The following is an 18,403-nucleotide window of genomic DNA, read 5'->3' as shown; positions in this document are numbered from 1 at the left end:
GAAACAGGCTTTTGAAAAAGCCTCTTTGTTCTTGTGTATAGGTGTGGAGTTTCCAGGGCAGGAAAAGACCAGAAGGGTAATTTTGTGGCTGTCATCTTCAGGCTTCTCATGTCTGAGGCATATAAGAAGGAGGTGGTGGCTGTCACCATGGCTCTGCAATGTTTGGGACAGAAAGGCTGGTACAGGTGGGCTGATGCTTCACTGACAGAGGTTATAAAGTCCCCTTTCTTTCCCAACCAGACATCTTATCTGGAGAGGTCTAATGAGAAAATGAAGACATTTTCTCTTTTGTTCTCCTTGATTCTGAGTGACACACAGAAGTTTATCACATCCTCTCTTTTACCTCAGATAATTGTATGGGCTTGTATAATTTATTAATAGAATTTTTATCTCAGACCTTCAAAGGTCATAGTACCTGTCAGAGAGTTTCTTGGTGTTATAACCTGTGCGTTGATACCATTGCAAATCCCTTCTGCACACAAGGCCCTTAATGCGAGCAAAGTGGCATTTTTAACTCAAATTAGTGGGCTCACAGGGGAACATTAGCTACAGTTTATTAGCTCATCTCCCCAGTTGCTAATCCAATCTCCCTGCATGGCAGGGCAGACACTGGGTAGTACAGGTGGTACTACACAGCATGCTCTTCCTCCAACCTGACAGAAACATTAACGGCAAGGCAGGTCTCTCGTTCTGCAAAGGAGCTATAGTCATGGCAATAGAGTCAACCAGCACACCAGCAGAAGTTCAGATGTTAGTTCTGTGTGAAGGATTCAACCTAAATTACCCTTTTGTGTACAGAAGATGCTCAGTGGATGGCCTTCTCCAAAGTTTTGAGATACTTAGTTTGAAACAGCTATTATTCTTCCATTTTTGATTTATACATTTGTGTTCAAAAGTCTCTTTGACACCTCCTCAACCTATCTGCATTTTTGTTGCCTCTGAAAAGCATGTGCAGTGCACCAGAAGTAGACCCACTGGGGACAGACCCATCATCAGTTCCAGAGCAGATATGGCAGACAGGAGTTGAGAGTGACTGTGTGGCTAACAGAGCTTTCACTAGTCCCAACTCTCAAAGACTGAGGGCCTGTTTCTGTCACAAAATTCAAATCAACAAACTGATCTGTGAATCAGAGTCTAGGTCTCTTTTGAAAGTCAAGTAAGTAACTTCTAGCTTAGGCCACATTCAGATATTCTAAATTCCACCAGCGTGCTTACCTGGTGCTTCCTACTGACTGACAAAGTCCCTTTGTGATGTCTGTGCAGTTTCTTTGACACATCCTTCTGGGGTTCTTGGCTTTTTCAACAGACTGGAGATTCGTGATTAGGTAGTATTTAATTCTTCCTAAGCCAGGTTTGAGAGTGGGGACATTGGGAAGTAGAGTCTTTATTGTAGTGTAAAATCCCCTTAGTTGACTTTTTATAATTTTCTGCCCTGAATTTTAAAGGCACAGTACTGAAAATCTGGCTAAAAATCTCCAGTGCAGAGCAAAAAGAAGGACTTGTTGACTGGTGTCTTTATGGAAGCTGAGGTAATACGCAATTTTCTGGTTACCCTGACAGGGAAGACCTGCTTAGGTTGCAGGACCACAATTTCACCTGTTTTATCCGAGTTGCTTGTTCAAGGGCTTTCAAGTTCTGGTATGGAGAAAGGAACAACAGAGTGTTTTATACCTGGAAAATTGAATGGGTTGATGGTCATAACCTAATGAGTTTCCCATGTTCTTCATCCAGAAAGTTTTTACCCAGTTATGTGTTTTAACTAAGCACCAGAAAAATACTTGGAATGGAGTAAGGTTTCAATGTCAATTGCTTTACAAGATTGAGTAAAACTAGTTTTTCATCAGAATGTGGAAGGGGGTGCAAAGAAGGGCATTGCTGGGCCAGAGGGCTACCAGTTGAGCAGCAAGATGTGAGATATTAAACTGAACAAGTCGCGTGTCCACCTACTGGGGAACTTCTATTTTCTCTCTTGAGGAAAAGAAACCACAGGTTTGTGCTTAAAATTTTGATGAATGCATTGAATAGAGTCCTACCACCATAAGTGGATCTACAAGGGGTCTGCAAAGAGCAGACCTACATCCCCAGCCAATACCTTATATACACTTGCACCAGCACCAGTCCTGCCAGCAGGAAGTTTTCCCTCCACCTGTTTTGAACAAGACCATTTGAATCCCAGCACAAGGAACCTGACAGAGATCATTTACATATAATTGTTAGAGAAATTTTCCAAGTCAGTCAGCAGGTGATTCATATTGTGAAGCACTAGAGAATGTTAGCTGACACTTTTGCATGCAAGTTGTATGTGAAAAAGAAACAAAAGGGAAGTACATGAACACTACAGAGTTCCAATGTATTTTATTTTCCTTCCTAGCAATTACTGAGAAATGCAGGTTAAGCTATTTTCCTTTGGCCCACATCTTGCCATCAGGTTCCTGAATATCTGAGCATACCTTATTAAGATTAGCTATATTCAGAGCACTGCCCAGATTGGGTTAAATGAGCCTCAAGACAAGTCCCTAGAAACTGATTCAAGGAATGCAATCTCAGCCAGCTTTTCAGAAATGCCAATATGTTTAACAGATGTATAGTCTTTCAGAGTTAAGCTCTACTGAGCTACAGTCTAATGCTGATGTATCAGAGGCTGATAGCTGGTTTTTGCCACTGCAAATCTCTGGCTCAGATGGATTTCATTGGAAAAAGTCAGTCATGTGCACTTGAAAATCAAGATCTTGGACACTGCTTAGTCCACCTCCTGCAAAAGCATCACCTCTATGCTCAGAGAAAAGTAGATTACAAAATTCAGTTTCAGAGGTATTTGAATGCCAAATTATGTTTTTCAAAAGATATTTTGATCTGTAAATACCTAAAAGTAGCTTAAAGGTCTCATCCCTTGTGACTACATAACTATATTAGAGAATATAAATTTGGCAATGACATAAGTTAAATATTTTAAAGGCATACTTCCCCTCTAGATGAGTTTTCCATGTTGAATTTTATTTCAGTTAATTGTAGGTGTAGACAGAAATATTGGAGTTGTTCCTATGAAGAAGGAAAATATGCTGAATATGGGAATGTATTTCAGACTGAAAGGGCCTGACTATAGGATTTCAAGTCCTGGATCAGGGTTTTCAGTTATCTGTGTTGATACTAAATGACATATGAATCTTCCTGCAAGGGGATTATGTAACAAGCCATTTTAAATAGAGAAGATTTTTGTTGAATTGAGAGTTACTTTTGACTTAATTTACCAGTTACAGCAGCCATGCTGCATAACTGGAAGCAGTTACTAGAAAAGTATAGGAGATAAATCTGGCAAGTTTTCTCTACATATGTCAGAACTGTTCTTATGTTAATTGTTTGACTGGCGAGTGGGAGTTCTGTGTCTTTTAGAAGCATTGATTTTTTTTACCCAAGTGAAAAACAAGGTCAGAAAGAAGAAACTGCCTCTTTTCCTTGCCTTGCACTCTTTTCCTGCACTGATTTGAGAATTTGGATGCTGTTGCCTGGCTACATTTATAAATCTGTCCTAAACTAATGCATTTATGTTTGAGTTTTTGTCCAATGAATCATTTCACTAGCTCTCCCCAAAATCTTGAATTAGCTCTGTGTGAGATAAGATTTGAAAGCATTTGCACTGGTGGGGGCAGGGCGCATAAGAAGAGGTGAAAATGTGCTTTATGTGCCTGCTCAAAAATGTTAAAGCTGCTCATTGGGTCAGTAAGTTCAGCTAAGCTCCTTCCTAAATTCTTCTGGATATCAGATAGCAGGATTTAGCCCTTATTCTAGTAAAGCTTCACAGTGGTGGTCTTCCACTGTTTGAATGCAACATAAATACAATTTTTTGCTTCAAGCTTTATCTCTGTGTCCCAGTGAAGCTGATTTATTGGAGTAAGAACCAAAGAAATATGGAAACTGTGGATGTGGGTTTATCAAGGTATGCTGGAACCCTTGTATCTAAAATGAACTATCCTGAGTGATTCACTTATTTTCCATTGAGTGTTTCATATGTCACAATATAAATCAAATGCTCATTGTAAGGAGTAACTGGTTGCCAGATGACAAATCACACTGAAAATCTAAGGTTTTGTTTCTCCATTAAACATTTCGAAACCTTAAATGATCTTGTTACAGCAAGGGTAACAAAATTATTGGGAAAGAAAAAAGATCATTATGATTTGTGAGCGTCAGTCTCACTAAGATTTTTCTGCAGACAAGCTTTGACCTTGGAAAGAAGCAGAATACCTTCCTCTTTGTTGGCTGCTCACAACCTCAGAGACTGTGAAACTGCTTTTTGTTCCAGGTTCCTCTGCAGCACTGCGGGGAGGTTGCTTAGAGCCTCTGTCTGAGCTCTGGTGCTTGCACGGACTCTGGGGGCAGCACACTCCCACAGCAAGCTGCAGGGTGCGAGACTGGTCTCCACCCTGGCAGACCCTGCACTTTCAAGGTCTCCTACATGCTTCTGTGTCCTTTCTGCTTCTGTGAAGTGACGGGGAGGACATTTCCATGGAAGAACTTAGGCTTCTGACAGGCCAGAGCTGGCATATCTCTCCTCTGCTATATCACCCTGAGTAGAACTGCTCTAGTTTCACTGCTAGTGGTGTCCCCTTGGTCTTCAAATTTGTCTGTAAAACTCATTCTTCAGCACTGGCACAGTTCTGATTTCATGTGTAAAAAGTCTTTTTTTAAAGCATTTCTCCCATCGATAAAGACAGATTCCTTCATAGTATCTTTGTTTCCGCTCCATACACATATCTCCTGTAGATATAACATATGCTCATAAAACCAGCTGGAAGTGGGACATATAAACAGCAGTTGCTCAGCAGTGGCTTCTCATGCCAGTTTTAGTGGAACATAGTGTGAGGATTACATTTTTATTGTCCTGCTTCCCTACATAAAACCATTTTTTGCTTCTGGCACCAGCCTCTTATGTAAAGTCAGAGAAGATGCACCAGTTTGCACTTAGCTGAAGGTCTTTATCTATCTCTGCATCTTCAAAAATCTCTCCTTCCTCGGGGGAAGAAGATGAGGGGAAAGAAAGAGCACTTGGCTATACCAAGTGAAAGCCTGTTCCGGTCTGGTGAGAATGCCAACAGGCAGTGTTAGTGGTTGTGTTACTTTTCCTACCGCAGGTGTTAATCTTGGCATTGGAGAGAGCTAGCAGAGCAGAATGAGTCCTGGGCTCCTGCGATGCAATGACATTTCTTTAAATGATCTGTTTACTTAGGTTGAAAAATTACAAACTGACAAAACTGGAAACAGGTTTTCCATTGATCCACAAAACAGTTATAGCAAGGAAGAAGGAAGAGCAGAGGTCCCTGCTAATCCCCTTTCCCCTGTTCCCTCCAACCAGCAACTCACCTCTAAAAGAGTTTCTCTTGTGGATCATTAAACCGGCTTTTGATCTGACAGTGCCTCTCTTGCTACAATTGCACGGGATGTGTCCACAATAATGAATTGAACTTATTTTAAATCCACCAAGAACTTGTCACTTGGTCCATCATCACTTACCTAGCTTGGATTGGACTCTTTTGATTTTTAATGAAAAATCATCCGTCTTCCTTTTTCTTCAGTGAAAGAAAGAGCATGGAAATGTCTTATCATAGAGAGACTCATCAGCTTGTATCTCAAATCTGCTTACTCCTAGCAAAAGAAATATTTCCCTCACCATACTGAACATACCAGCAAACCAGCAGAAAGGACCAAAAGTAACTTCTTTCGGAATGTGGCTACTTTAGGAATTGCACCATATGTAATTTGGATCAGTTCATTGTCCAAGATGGCCTTGTGGAGGAGAACATTACTTTGAATCATCTTCACAGTGATTCTCTGTGAAAAGAAACAAAATGAACTCATTTACATGTTTGCCAACTTTGGGCACTTTTCTGGCAGTTCTCAGAAGTACTGAGGTGAATAGCATACTTTTCATGTAGTCATGTGTCTTGGTCCCAACCAGGACATGGTTAATTTTTGCACTAGCTAGGAGGGGTCATGGCTAACACTTGGAGGTTATTCTATACCCCCTCACAACGTTTTTGGGGTATGGGGGAAAGGAAGTCTCTTCCTGGGAGAAGGGGTCCCTTCCTGGCCACATAGGATGGTGAAGGGAGTGGTCAGGTCTTGTCAGGGATGAGAACTCAGGTGTGAATTGCTTGTTTCTTTTACACTCTTGTATTAGTATTTTTGCTGTTACTGTTTTTTTCTTTTTCTTTTTTTTTTTTTTTTGTTGTTGTTGTTTTATTTTTTTTTTAATCTCATTGCTCTTTCCAGTAAATTGTTCTTATTTCAACCTGTGATCCTTAGCTTTTGTGACCAATTCCCCTTTCCCTCCTACTTCAGGGGGATAGGGAAGGCAGAAGGGGCTGTGAGTGAGTGACATATAGTTTGGAATATCTCTGTGGGAACACTAAACTGGGGAGTACCATTCCTAAACCACAAGAATATGCCAGGAAAATATTCAGCATCAAGGACCAGGGATTCATTACCTTTGTGTACTGCATGCAGCATTTTGGCTACTAAAGACAAAAGAGACATTTGAATTCTAGTATATTTATTGGTATTTATATTTCTTTTTTCAGTATGGCAACACAAGTCTGCATGTAAGACTCCAGATGCAGTTATACCCATTGAACTTCAGCTTTTAGTTTAGATTAGAGTTCTTGGATCCTGATGTGTCCTTTTATATGACCCGATATGAACATTACTGAAAAAAAAAAACTGTGGTTTTGAGTTATGCTCACACGTATCAGCTGTGACACCTGGACTCATCTGGTGACTTCTCTTACATTCCAGCAATACTTTTTAAGACATGAAAAGCATTTGAAGGTTGTTAAATTTCTAACAGAAACAAGAAATCCCCTTGGATATTCTAACTAAAAGCGAGTAAAGAAAGAGAGAAAATACCTTACATACTTTTAAAGCAAACAGTTGGCAATTGACAACAACAATAACAATAGATTTTAGCTCTGTTTGAGGTAATATTGGTTTTAGCTAACCAGACGAGATGTATCAATTTAGGTCAGAAACACCAAAACTACTTTATGCCATCCAAAAATTACTTCAGATCTATATAGTATAATTACCTTAGAGCAAGAGATTTTCCTGACTTCATCTTCAAGAAAATCAACTCTTTGCTTATTCTTCAGGTAGTTCAATTTATATATGGATTATTGTGCTGATTTTGGCTGGGTTAGAATTAATTTTCTTTCCAGTGGCAGGTATGGGGCTGTGTTTTGGATTTGTGCTGAATGCACGGTTGACAATATAGAGTTGTGTTTGTTACTGCTGAGCAGGGCTTAAACAGTGTCAAGGCCTTTTCTTTTTTTAGTACTGCCACACTAGTGAGGAGGCTGGAAGTGCATGGGAAGTTGAAAGCAGACACAGCTGCCACATCTGACCCCAACTGACCAATATTCCATACCATATGACATCATGTTCAGTATATAAAGTGTGGGGAAGAAGGAGGAAGGGCAGGAAATTTGGACTGATAGCATTTCTCTTCGCAAATTCTAAATTTTATTTCTTTCTCAAGTCTTCCTGGAGACTTGTTACATCTTCCATAAAGTTTTCACTTTTGGTGACAGAGGAGAGTGATTATCCAGATTGTTGGGTTATCTTCTTTTCTTTAGACGTATTGGTAGAAAAGGAAAATGTGATGCTTTATATTTGTGCTGAACAAATTCTTTGCCTTCTGTCATAAAGAGTTCACTGACACCAGGACTAAGGTGAGGGCTTTACAGTTGAAAGCATCATTGGTAAGTGAATATAATTTTAAGTTCTATAGCAATCACCACATGTCCATAAACTGCACAGCATTTGTGGATTCTGCATAGCTGAGATTATCTTGATTTACTTCTTCTTTCCTGTCTTTGCCCTTTTCATTCACTCTGCAAGCTATTCATACTTTCAGAAGGAAAAAATAAGTCTCCCTCACCTGCACTGAAAGTTACTAATTTTTTTGTTTAATGAATCTTTTTAGAGAAGTTTCTGTATACTCTTACTAGGACCGTGGATGTTATCTAGTATATCTGTGAATCTTTCAGATTAATAGCAAATTAAAGGGATCTGATTGGTGCAATGAAGTTTTCTTCTCCAATCAATGCAAAGAAGATTTCTTCTTCTCTTCGATCCACTTCCTATGAACAGAATGGAATTTTTTTTTTTAATGAGAAAATATGAAATCCAGTCTCAGGAAAAATCTACTTGGGCTATTCTGCCTATTAGAACAAGAATGGAATAGTCTGAGAGCAGACTCAACACTATTTGTCTGTCCTGTATTGGATGATAGGGGATGAATTACATGGGAGTAGGTGTCAGGATAATTTGATTTTCATGCGCTTCAATCGCATCTGCCTCTGCTTATTTGGGAGAAAAACTGGAACCAAAGACTTTTAAATAAATAACTGCCCAAACATGTTATAAAACAGATGCAACATGGATTATTCACAAATAAATAATCCTGCAGAATTAAAACACTGACAGCAAAGTCCAGGAACCTCACTCCATAGTAGAACTGAATATAGAAAATGCAAAAAATATTTTTTTATATGGAACGATGACAATTTACACAAAGGCAAACTTATATTATCAAGTTTTTAGCATATACTTTGGTGGGAATCAAAGGATTGTGCTCCTCAAAAGTAGATGGCCAGCTGTTTCATGGGGAAGTGTTATAGGGACTGGTCTGGCAGAGAAACAGGCATCTCCCCAGGCTTGCTAATGAAATTTGTATGGCACTTTCTGCTCCTTGCTCCCACTTCCACCCACCCTGCACCTGTAGTCTTTGCCAAAGGATGTAACTTGCTCTTCTTTAGCTGTTTCACTTGCCTTTATGATCTGAGAACACTCTCCCAGCCTGGAGCAGGTGTGAAAACTTAGAACAGCAGCTGTGGGATTTTGTGCTTCAAAAGGAATTGGCATTGGTGCAATGATCATGTTTTGTACTCACTTATCCTTTTAAAATCACCCAGCCTTTTTATCTAAATGAAACAATGTGATCCTTGGGAATTGTAAACACCTCATCAACAATTTTCTGTTCAGCATCCTCACCTAGGTCCATTTACTCCTCTGCTTATCATGTTTTTTCTTCAAGTCTTTTCTTCATTGTCTTACATAGGCATCAATTATTGTCTCCACTCTGTTTTCAAGCAGGCCTTTTGAATGAATGTTGCCAACTTTCCCTTGGTGTCCAGAGTATTTATGAAGTGTTTTAGAAGTCCAGCAGAGAAAAGCAGCTAAACACTCCAAATTAAATGACAAAAGGATTATGCCAAACTTGTTTTGAATATAGCCCAAGGCACAAAATGCAAAAGGATTAGTTCAGGTACCAACAGCTCAGACTGTGGTGTTTTGTGTGGGCTGGCTTTTGGACTGTGTGCTACTGTTAGACAAGCATTGTAACAAATTAGGAAAACATTTTCTGCCAGAACAGTGTGAAGTCCAAAGACATGCATTGACTTCTTCCGACATAAGATTTCTTTTTATTATGTCTTTCCATGTTTTTGTGTGTGAGTGAAAGAGATGAGCAGGTGCTCTGTGACTTTAAGGTTAGGGTTTTGGAAGAATATATATGCCGCATACAGTGGGGCTGGAGAGCGTAAATAAAGGAGATGGGAGAAACAAGGTAAGAAGTGTAGTGGATTCAAAGCACAAAGCTGGAAACTCAATTAAAATGATACAAGTGAGGGTGAGTAAAATGGAATCAGTAAGTAATATAACAATATATATTATTTTGTTGTTCCTACACAGAGTATGCCTATGTGAAACATATCTGTCACAAAAACACGCAGAAAGAGCACTTGAAGCTCCTTGCACTATTCAAGGAGCAAGACGTACCAAATGACAGACACAGGCAGTGCCCCATCTGTGGCTGTCACATCACTGTCAGGGTGCACACACTGCCCTTGCAGGGGAAGCAGCTGGGGGTCAAGGAATGATGTGCAGGACCTTACACCTGATGTTCTTGTGTTGTCTAAATATGCCTAGTAAGACACGGAGCAAAATGAAAAATGCTTTTCATGCATGAAGTATAAACTGCTGTATGTGCCTCTTCCCCAGCTTTCTCCACACTGGCACCCAGAGGAACTCAGGACTGGAGTTGTGGAGCTGCATTGTGGTGCAGTGCTCAAGATACCTCCTGGGAAGAGGAAGAGGGCCTGGTAGCCATCAGATGCTCTTTGAAGGAGCTGGTGCTTTAAATGAGTTTATTCATAGTTAAACATTTCACATGAATTACTCAAGAGAACTTGTTTGTTAGAGGCAGGTGGTGACTAATCATCTCTTAGCCCACCTTTACCACATTCAAGAGTTGTCAGAAAGCTGACAAGCAGAAAAGTGTCTTAGTAACTCATCACCATAACAAGCTGTCATGGGAGGCACCGACCCCCGCTGCAGCTGGATTTAAATGGGAAAAATAGGGCTTCCAAGTTCCTTTTCCTTGTCCTTGGAGCTTCATTACTTAGGTAATGGCAAAAAATGTTCCTCACATGGTGAAACTAATACATATCTAATTCTCCTTCCCCACTCAGAATTAATCATAACTTCCAAATTCAGATTTTTTTTTTTAACTCTTGATTTGCTGTTGCAGCCGAGTTTAGAGATTTAGAGTCTTCCTTCAAGGTTACATGAAGTGCCTTGTGTACTGCCTGCCAGCAGAACTAATAAGCCAGACTTCAGTGTTACACGTCAAAATTGCAAGCAGAAAGAAATGGTTAAGTGTTAGAGTATTTTCCAGCCTGGAGCAGATGCTGGGGTGCCCTATATTCCATAGCTTCCAGGCAGTCAGTAGAGAAGCTCTGAGCTGGCTGGGATATAAGCTGAGGAGTGGCACAGCCTTTTTTTTTATTTTATTTTTTTTTTTTGTCCTCAAGATGAAGAGAGGCCAAAAGGCAGAATAAAGCTGCTTTTATGTTCATTCTGCTGAGATAGGGATGGCAGTAGCTTGGGTGAGCAGAGAGAACAAGCTTAAAATGTAGCAGATGCTGCTTTTAAGCCTTAAAAAGAAAAAAAAAGGAAAATTATTTGTGCAATGAGGAAAATATACTGCAGCTGGAACAGAGAACACTGCAGGGATGAAAGGAAGCTAGGTATCCTTTGAGATGGCAGATGTACTACCAAATATTTATTTCTTTTAAATATTTTCTTAAGTCTTTAAAGTAAGGTAGTAGCTTCTATTGTTTCCTTTGGCAGCTTATTCTAGCCATGAGCTTCTCTGTGTAATGAAATTCCACCTACAGTAAATCTTCTGAGTGCCTGGCTGTTCCTGAGGTTTAACTCTTCCAAGCCTAGTTCTCTGCTTATCTGCCTGCCCTATACTATGTTAATTCCAACGTATTGTGAGATTGACATCAACTGTCTTGTCCCAGATGTCCTGGGCTATCAACAAGATGAACTAAGTGACCCACTTTCTATGATTCTTTATTTATCCACTTGGTTTGATCACTGAAAATCTCAGTCTTTATTTCTGCCTAAGAGCTCATTATTTTCACCTGGAGAACTCTCCTTGCAAATTCAGTGTATTTGTCACGGCTTGAATCTGTGCAGTTTGAGTCCTGGATGATCCCACCAGCTGGCCTACTGTCCTGGTCAGTGGTCTTCAGGCTGGGCTGGACTAGCTGTGGGTCTATGTGAAGGAATTAGAAAACATATCTGAGGGAGTTGGGTTTGTTTAATCTCTAGAAGAGAAGGCTCAGGGAGACGTCATCACTCTCTACAACTCCCTGAAAGGAGGTTGTAGCCAGACTGGGGCTGGTCTCTCCTGCTGTGCCTGCAGTGAGAGGACTGGAGGAAATGGACTTAAATTGAGACAGAGGAGATTCAGATTAGATATTAGATAACTTTTTTCCACTGTTGAGGTGGTCAAGCACAGGAATAGGTAGCCCAGGAAGGTGGTGGAGTCACCATCCCTGGAAGTGTTTAAAAGGTGTCTGGATCTGGCACAGGGTGATATGGTTTAGTGGTTTAGGGGCTACAGTGGCAGTGCTGGGTAGACATTTGGACTTGATCTTAAAGTTCTTTTCCAACCCTGATGATTCTATGTTTCATTTCAGTGAGATACTAAGAAATCTGGCATCACTGTGGTGCCTGGATATATGGAAAATATCTAACATAACTAGGAAAGAGAGACAGAGGCTGTTCTTTCCAGGGTGACTTCTCTGATTTCCTAGCTATCAGAGGCCAGCTGAACTTTGGTGACTTATTCTGCAGGTCAGCCAACATTTCTGAGCAGTTCTGCCCCATTTCATGTTGGCCATATGCTTGTAGCCATAACTGCAATAACAGCAAACTGAGCTCTAGGTCTTCCTCCTCACAGCAGTCAGTGATCCAATTTCCATGCTGAAGTGAGAAATGGGAAACAAACTGGAACTTAAGGGCAACTTATATTTGATCATATATCGAAAGCATTTTTTTAGGACATAATGTTTCAGTCTATTAATTCTTAACTTGCTTTTCTCCAGCAGGAACTGCTGAGCTTATTTTAACCAACATCCCTCTTTGATTCATGCAAACTGTTCTTCGGAATTCCTCTTCTCTCTTGCCATTGACTAAAACACTAAAAAGCAAGCTATTCTGAGGGAACAAAAAGGTATGTGTGGATTCTGGCACCAAAGTTTTGGTCTGTATCTGTAGATAGTGGAAGACACTTACTTTACTGGGAGTTAGATGCTTAAATGCCTTCCAGAATCAGAGCTTTATTGGGAAATTATGTAAGCTTATTTTTTTTTTTTTCATATCCTTTTCTTTTACAATCCATTTAATTCAGATGGTAAATATGTTGTGAAAAGAAGCAACCTTGCCATTTAAACATTCTGACTGCTTAATAGATGAACAATTGCTCTAAATAAATAATTAGTCCAGGTCACTGCGTATGGTACTGGTTTGTTGACTGGCTGAAAAGAGGAGCTAGAAATGACAGAGAAGAGGCTGTGTGCATAATGTTTCTTTCCTACAACAGAATAAGAAACAGACATTAACTCATTTATATTGACAGAATCTGAATATTGGCTTATTTTATGTGTAGAAGGACTTTTCCTTCTGTGTGATATTCTAGTTTTTCCCTTAGGAGCTGTGAACATTACATAACCATCGAACAACATTCTACGCACTGTGTTAAATTTCCTAAACCTGCAAGGAGGAATGTGTCACCAGCCAGAGAGATGTCACTTTGGCTCACTGCTGAGTCCTTTGAAATAGACGCTACTCCCCTTGGTGCATATTCACAACGAAATGGTTTGACAGGACAAAGTGATTTATTTCAGTAGACATAGCTTCTTGGGTAAATGAAAAAACATTTGCTCTCTCCAGTAGATTTATTAAGCTACAAACAAACTATGGCTATTCAAATGAGCTCTGAGCTATATGTACCTGGGAGCATCTAGCACTGCGTATCCAGGTACCCAATCTGTCATAGAGACATTAGCTAAGGAATGATATGGATCTACCTTACTGCAGAACTGCCCAACATGTTTGGTTTGCATCCAGTATCTTGGTTTGCATGATTATACAAATCTCTGTGCCAGAACAATGCACCCTCAGTAAATATAATTATTCTACTGCTTTTCCCCTTTTACTCTCTGAATTTAAATTACTTCTTCTACTCTGGCACTGAACAACTAATGCTCTGTGGTGGATCTCACCTTACAGATCATTATCAATTGTAAAATTCTTTCTCTATTTTACAGGTAGAAAAATGAAACACTGAAGAGGGTGACTGAGTTTCAGACTCTGAATCTGTGTTTGCATGTTACCATCCTGTTCTCGGCTTAATTTAATCACGGAGTTGAAGGCATGGGTGACATTATGCTTCTTTGCATGGAAACTGCAAAAGAAGTTTTGGAACTTTATTCACAGAAAACAGCTCTGAGTTTGGGAGATGGATGAGTTTCCCTTGGGTACCACTGTCACCATAAACTGTGACATAGAAATATCATCATCCAAAAATATATTTGGTCTTGAATGTGTGTCCCATTGGTGGAGATTATTAAATTGTTGGATGGTTTAGTAAGGCAGTTGATAAATTTGTCTTCTAGTAGTCTTCAAAATAGGTTTTAAAGTTTTTTAAATAATTATTTTCAGGAAGACATCTCTGTCCAGCAGTTGGACAACTTACAACCTGGGTATGCAATGGTCAGATGATCACTGGGGCTGTCATTTCTTGTATGAGAAAAATCCCAGAAAATTAACCTCATGCAATTCAATTGCATTATTGATTGTCCCTGAAGTTCATAACCCATTAAGTATATATTGGCAAGTCTTTCTCTGGACTTACAGATTGTTAGTAACTACAACTGAGCAAGCTTGGCATATATATGTGTATGTTTATATTCATGCATGTTTATAGCACATTATAAACAGAAGCTAATCTCATTTGCTCATTTTATATGAAGAATTACTGAAATATCAGACACACTGTCATGGCTTAAGCCCAGCTGTCAAATAAGAGCCACACAGCCTCAATGCTCCCCTCCCCGCCCTCCCCCTGGTGAAATGGGGTGTAGAATCAAAAGTAAAACATGTAGGTTGAGATAGAAAAAGTTTAATAATTGAAAACAAAGTTAAAAAAAAAAAGTATTGGAAAGGAAAAAACCATACAATTGCTCACCATCCACTGACTGATGCCATGTCCCATTCCAAAACCCAGATCAGATCCTCTTCCAGGTAACTCCCCCAGTTTGTGTAATGGGCATGACATTCTGTGATGTGCAATATCCATTTGGCCAGTTTTGGTCACCTGTCCTGGCTATGACCTCTACCAGTTTTTTGATTTTTTGTACCTCCTCATTGTCATAAGCATGAGACATAAAAAGAAAATATTCCTTGACTTAGGATAAACACTACTTAGTCAAACCTAAAACTTCAGCGTGTTTTCAACATTATTCTCAATCTAAATTCAAAACACAGCACTGTACCATCTACTATAAGAAGGAATTAAATCTATCCCAGCTGAAACCAGGACACACAGAGACCTTCATAATCAGTATTTGTCTGGAAAATTTTAAAAGCAGATGTGTGGAAGTGCAAAATACATAAATAATCTCTGACAAATCCAAAGAAAGGCTGCTAATTTTTAAAAAAAATACTTTGTAAGCTCAAAGGTCACACAAAGGTTAAATTAAGCCAATTAATGTAAGTGCTTTGTTTTTAAATTGAATGGGAGCTTTGTTCATAAATTAATGTGACACAGAAAAAAATCCCTAATCAGATAAAAACAGTAGCTAGAAGAAATACATACATGATCTTTAATGTGATACAAACTGAAGAAGAAAAATTTTAGCTAACAATATCTTTTCTGACCTGAATCAGTGAAAAAGTGCTACAAAGCATGGGAAGTGTAAACCACTTTTTAAACTATATGGAACAGGTTATGTTTCAATAAGCAGTTTCCTTAGTTCTCCCTCTTGCACCCCTGTTGGTTTTATTTTCCAGATACATTCCCTTAGTAATTTTTTTGGTCTGTATTTACTGCGTTTTGTTCAGTGAGAAAGTCCTTGGCTGTATTCCTACGAGATAATGCAGTAAGTTCTATTACATAGCAGAGGTTTTGAATTTGCAGTGTATATATATATATATATATGTATGTGTGTGTGTGTGTTTTTTCTCCTCCCCTGAATAAGAAAGATGCAGTAATCACTGACTCAATCAATATTGATTATTACCATATTGACTTTGCTGTTGTTACACATTATGTAGACAGTCTTTTACCCAACTGAGTTCTGTGAATCTTATTAGTGTATCACAATCACCAGAAAATTTTGATTTAGGTGGAACTGGGAGCACCTTGAGCCATCTGCCATTGAAGCTGACATTTGATTGCACTTAATATTTCTTATTTCCTGTAGAATTGAAGGACTTGTAGCTTAAAAAATTCTTTCAAAATTCAGCAAGAAATTTCTTCATTAATTTCTGCCCAGAATTTGCAATTAGGCCATAGACTCCTAAGACCCAGATAGCTCCCTTTGAAAGAAGAGTAAAAGAGCAAAAGCTGAAGTATTAAACTTCTCTTTGGACTACAGAATCCATTTCCCTGAATCACACACAGATGGTTCAATGAAAAAGAAAGTCCATGCTTATTCTGGCTGGAATCCTGGTCACTGTCAAGGAAACACTATCTTCAAAAGAAAAAAGATGTTTTAGATGAAAATTCCTAAAAGACTGACTCTTAGCTTTGACATCACCATAAATTCAGAAATGAAATAATTAAAAAACTAGTTCACATATCTTACACACTCATACCAATGCCAGGTCTTTTTAGTACTCCATAAGGATTCTTGCCTCGTGCTGAGTTGTACTGCATCTTTGTGCTCAGAGACAAGAGCAGTGCATTCTGCACAAGGAAAAGGCGCATGATTTCATAAGAAGATGCAGAGTACAGAGTGACAGAGGGTGAGGTGCAGACTCTTTGTTCACCCCATTCTTTGTTTCCATGGCTTTACAGAAACTCACTGAAGGGATACATGGTTAATACCCCGTGGGGCATTACAGGGCAGCTCAGGAGAAATGTTTCTTATAGATAAACAGCCAAGGATTTTTTTTCATCCCAGTCACAGACATAAAAAAAGGATATCACACAAAGGTTTTTTAAAAAAATAAATGGCTGTAGATGATAGATTATAGAGAGGCTGGACAGAAAGGAAGGAGATCAGCAGGATACCTGGATGTCAGCATTATGACGTCCAAAGGCCCATCTGGTATCTATGCAGTGGAGTAAAAGGAGATGTCTGGTAATCAGGGTTTTGAGGTATATTCAGAAAACAGTATATATATTCAAAAAGCAGAATATACATACACACACACACACACACACACACACACACACACACATATATATATATATATATTTATATATTCAGAAAGCAGAAAGGAGATTCTGAGCAGGGATAGGGAATATAGAAGAATCACTCATGGAGGAAGCAGGAGGGGAAGGGGTGGCCACAGACTTCCCTATCAGGAAATGGTTTAGCAGAGCTGTCTTTATGAGACAGATCTTCTTTGCTGTCAGTGGGGGAAAACCAGCAAAAATTCCAGCCTCATTCTTACAGTTGTTTTTTCTATTTCATCTGCTCATGTCTTCAATACTGAAAATGAGTGCACTAACTTGAATTAATTACAGAAAAAGTAAAGAAACAAACTTTTATATATTTCTGATGTGTTTGACATGAATGTTTCTTCCTCCAGCTTTTCATTTGAGAGTAGAATCAGAAGTCATAGAAATCTCAGCAAAGGGTTGTCTTTAGGAAATTTCCAATGTCTTTTTCTCGTTTTCAAGAAATGAAATATGCAGTAAAATTGGATAATCTTTCAGCTGTTTGGATGGTTGCTTGAAGCAAATCCAGTCCCCAAACTTTTCAAGACTTTGCTGCAAATGCATATTGACAAACAGACAGCCAAATGCCACAGACATAGGCTCTGGTAATGCATGTAATTGAATTATAATACCAGAAGAGTGGTGAAAAAGAGGGCCAAAATAGATAATATAATCACTCTGAAATTTGAAATCTGTGTTTAATCAAAATTACTCTACAAGAAAAGCCTATTCCTTCATCCTCGTGTGAACCCCTACTAGTATGTTACTCCTACTCTTCCATATTCTTGGACACAAACTTTGTAAGTCAGAGTCAGATTTGTGGACTCAGATTCTTATTTAATCTTCTTAGACTTGTCTGGCTAATTGATAATGCTCTGGAGATGGACAAACCTCAAATAGAAAAAGAAGGAAAGTTTAATACAGGAGATAACATTAACTTCCTATTAACAAACCCTAGCGTACTCATAACACACTCACAGGACATGACAAAATGACGTTTTGTTCCTTCTTCTCACCCGGTCCAATCAAAATATATTTTAAGATAGACCAGTAAAGAAAATGTAGAACTTCAAATCCCAGCATGTGAAAGCACATGCATCTTGGCAGTGGAGGGGTTCCTTAATGCCTTAATCTTACCAAACTATCCTCTGCCATGTCAGGTGGTTGAGAAGTATTGCTTCTCAAATTCCAAAATAAGTTATTCTTTGCTTTGAGACAAAAAAGGTGGGATTTTATCTGACAATGAGTATTGCAGTCAAAAGAGGGGGTTATTTTGCTCTTCTGTGGCCAGAACTGAGTATTTAGATGAATCTCTGCAAGTGAACATCCCAGTTAGTGTGTTTAATAAAACTGGTTTCAGGACACTGTTTTCACTTTGTGTGATCAGAATTTACCTACTGTAAAATGGCAGGAAATGGAAGAGACTGAGATATCATATTTTTTCTACATCTTTGGAATAAAGTGGGTTTTTTTGGTTTTCTGGAGATACTTTTTGTAAGTAACTCCTTATGAGTATTTCTGGGGAAGTGCAAATTCAGTGAGGTGATATGAATTCCTCAAAATTACACCAAGGAAAAGTCCACAAGACCAGATTACCAACCCTTT

The 18,403-nt window shown here is 39.0% G+C and overlaps 1 long non-coding RNA gene across 2 annotated transcripts; it reads left to right on the top strand.

Moving 5' to 3' along the window:
* The first annotated feature begins 1,281 nt into the window (after positions 1-1,281).
* On the top strand, positions 1,282-13,951 carry LOC128785998 (uncharacterized). 2 transcript variants are annotated; one of them, XR_008430139.1, is made up of 4 exons: positions 1,282-1,351; positions 1,446-1,529; positions 12,453-12,580; positions 13,677-13,951. It is a non-coding gene; the product is annotated as an uncharacterized LOC128785998 (long non-coding RNA). The 2 variants fall into 2 exon arrangements; XR_008430138.1 differs by having other exon boundaries at positions 1,283-1,325.
* The last annotated feature ends 4,452 nt before the right edge of the window (positions 13,952-18,403 follow it).

Source organism: Vidua chalybeata, chromosome 3 (assembly GCF_026979565.1).
Source record: "Vidua chalybeata isolate OUT-0048 chromosome 3, bVidCha1 merged haplotype, whole genome shotgun sequence".
Taxonomy (NCBI): domain Eukaryota; kingdom Metazoa; phylum Chordata; class Aves; order Passeriformes; family Viduidae; genus Vidua; species Vidua chalybeata.
The sequence above is the reverse complement of the archived record's forward strand: the minus strand, read 5'-3'. Positions and strand labels throughout refer to the sequence as shown.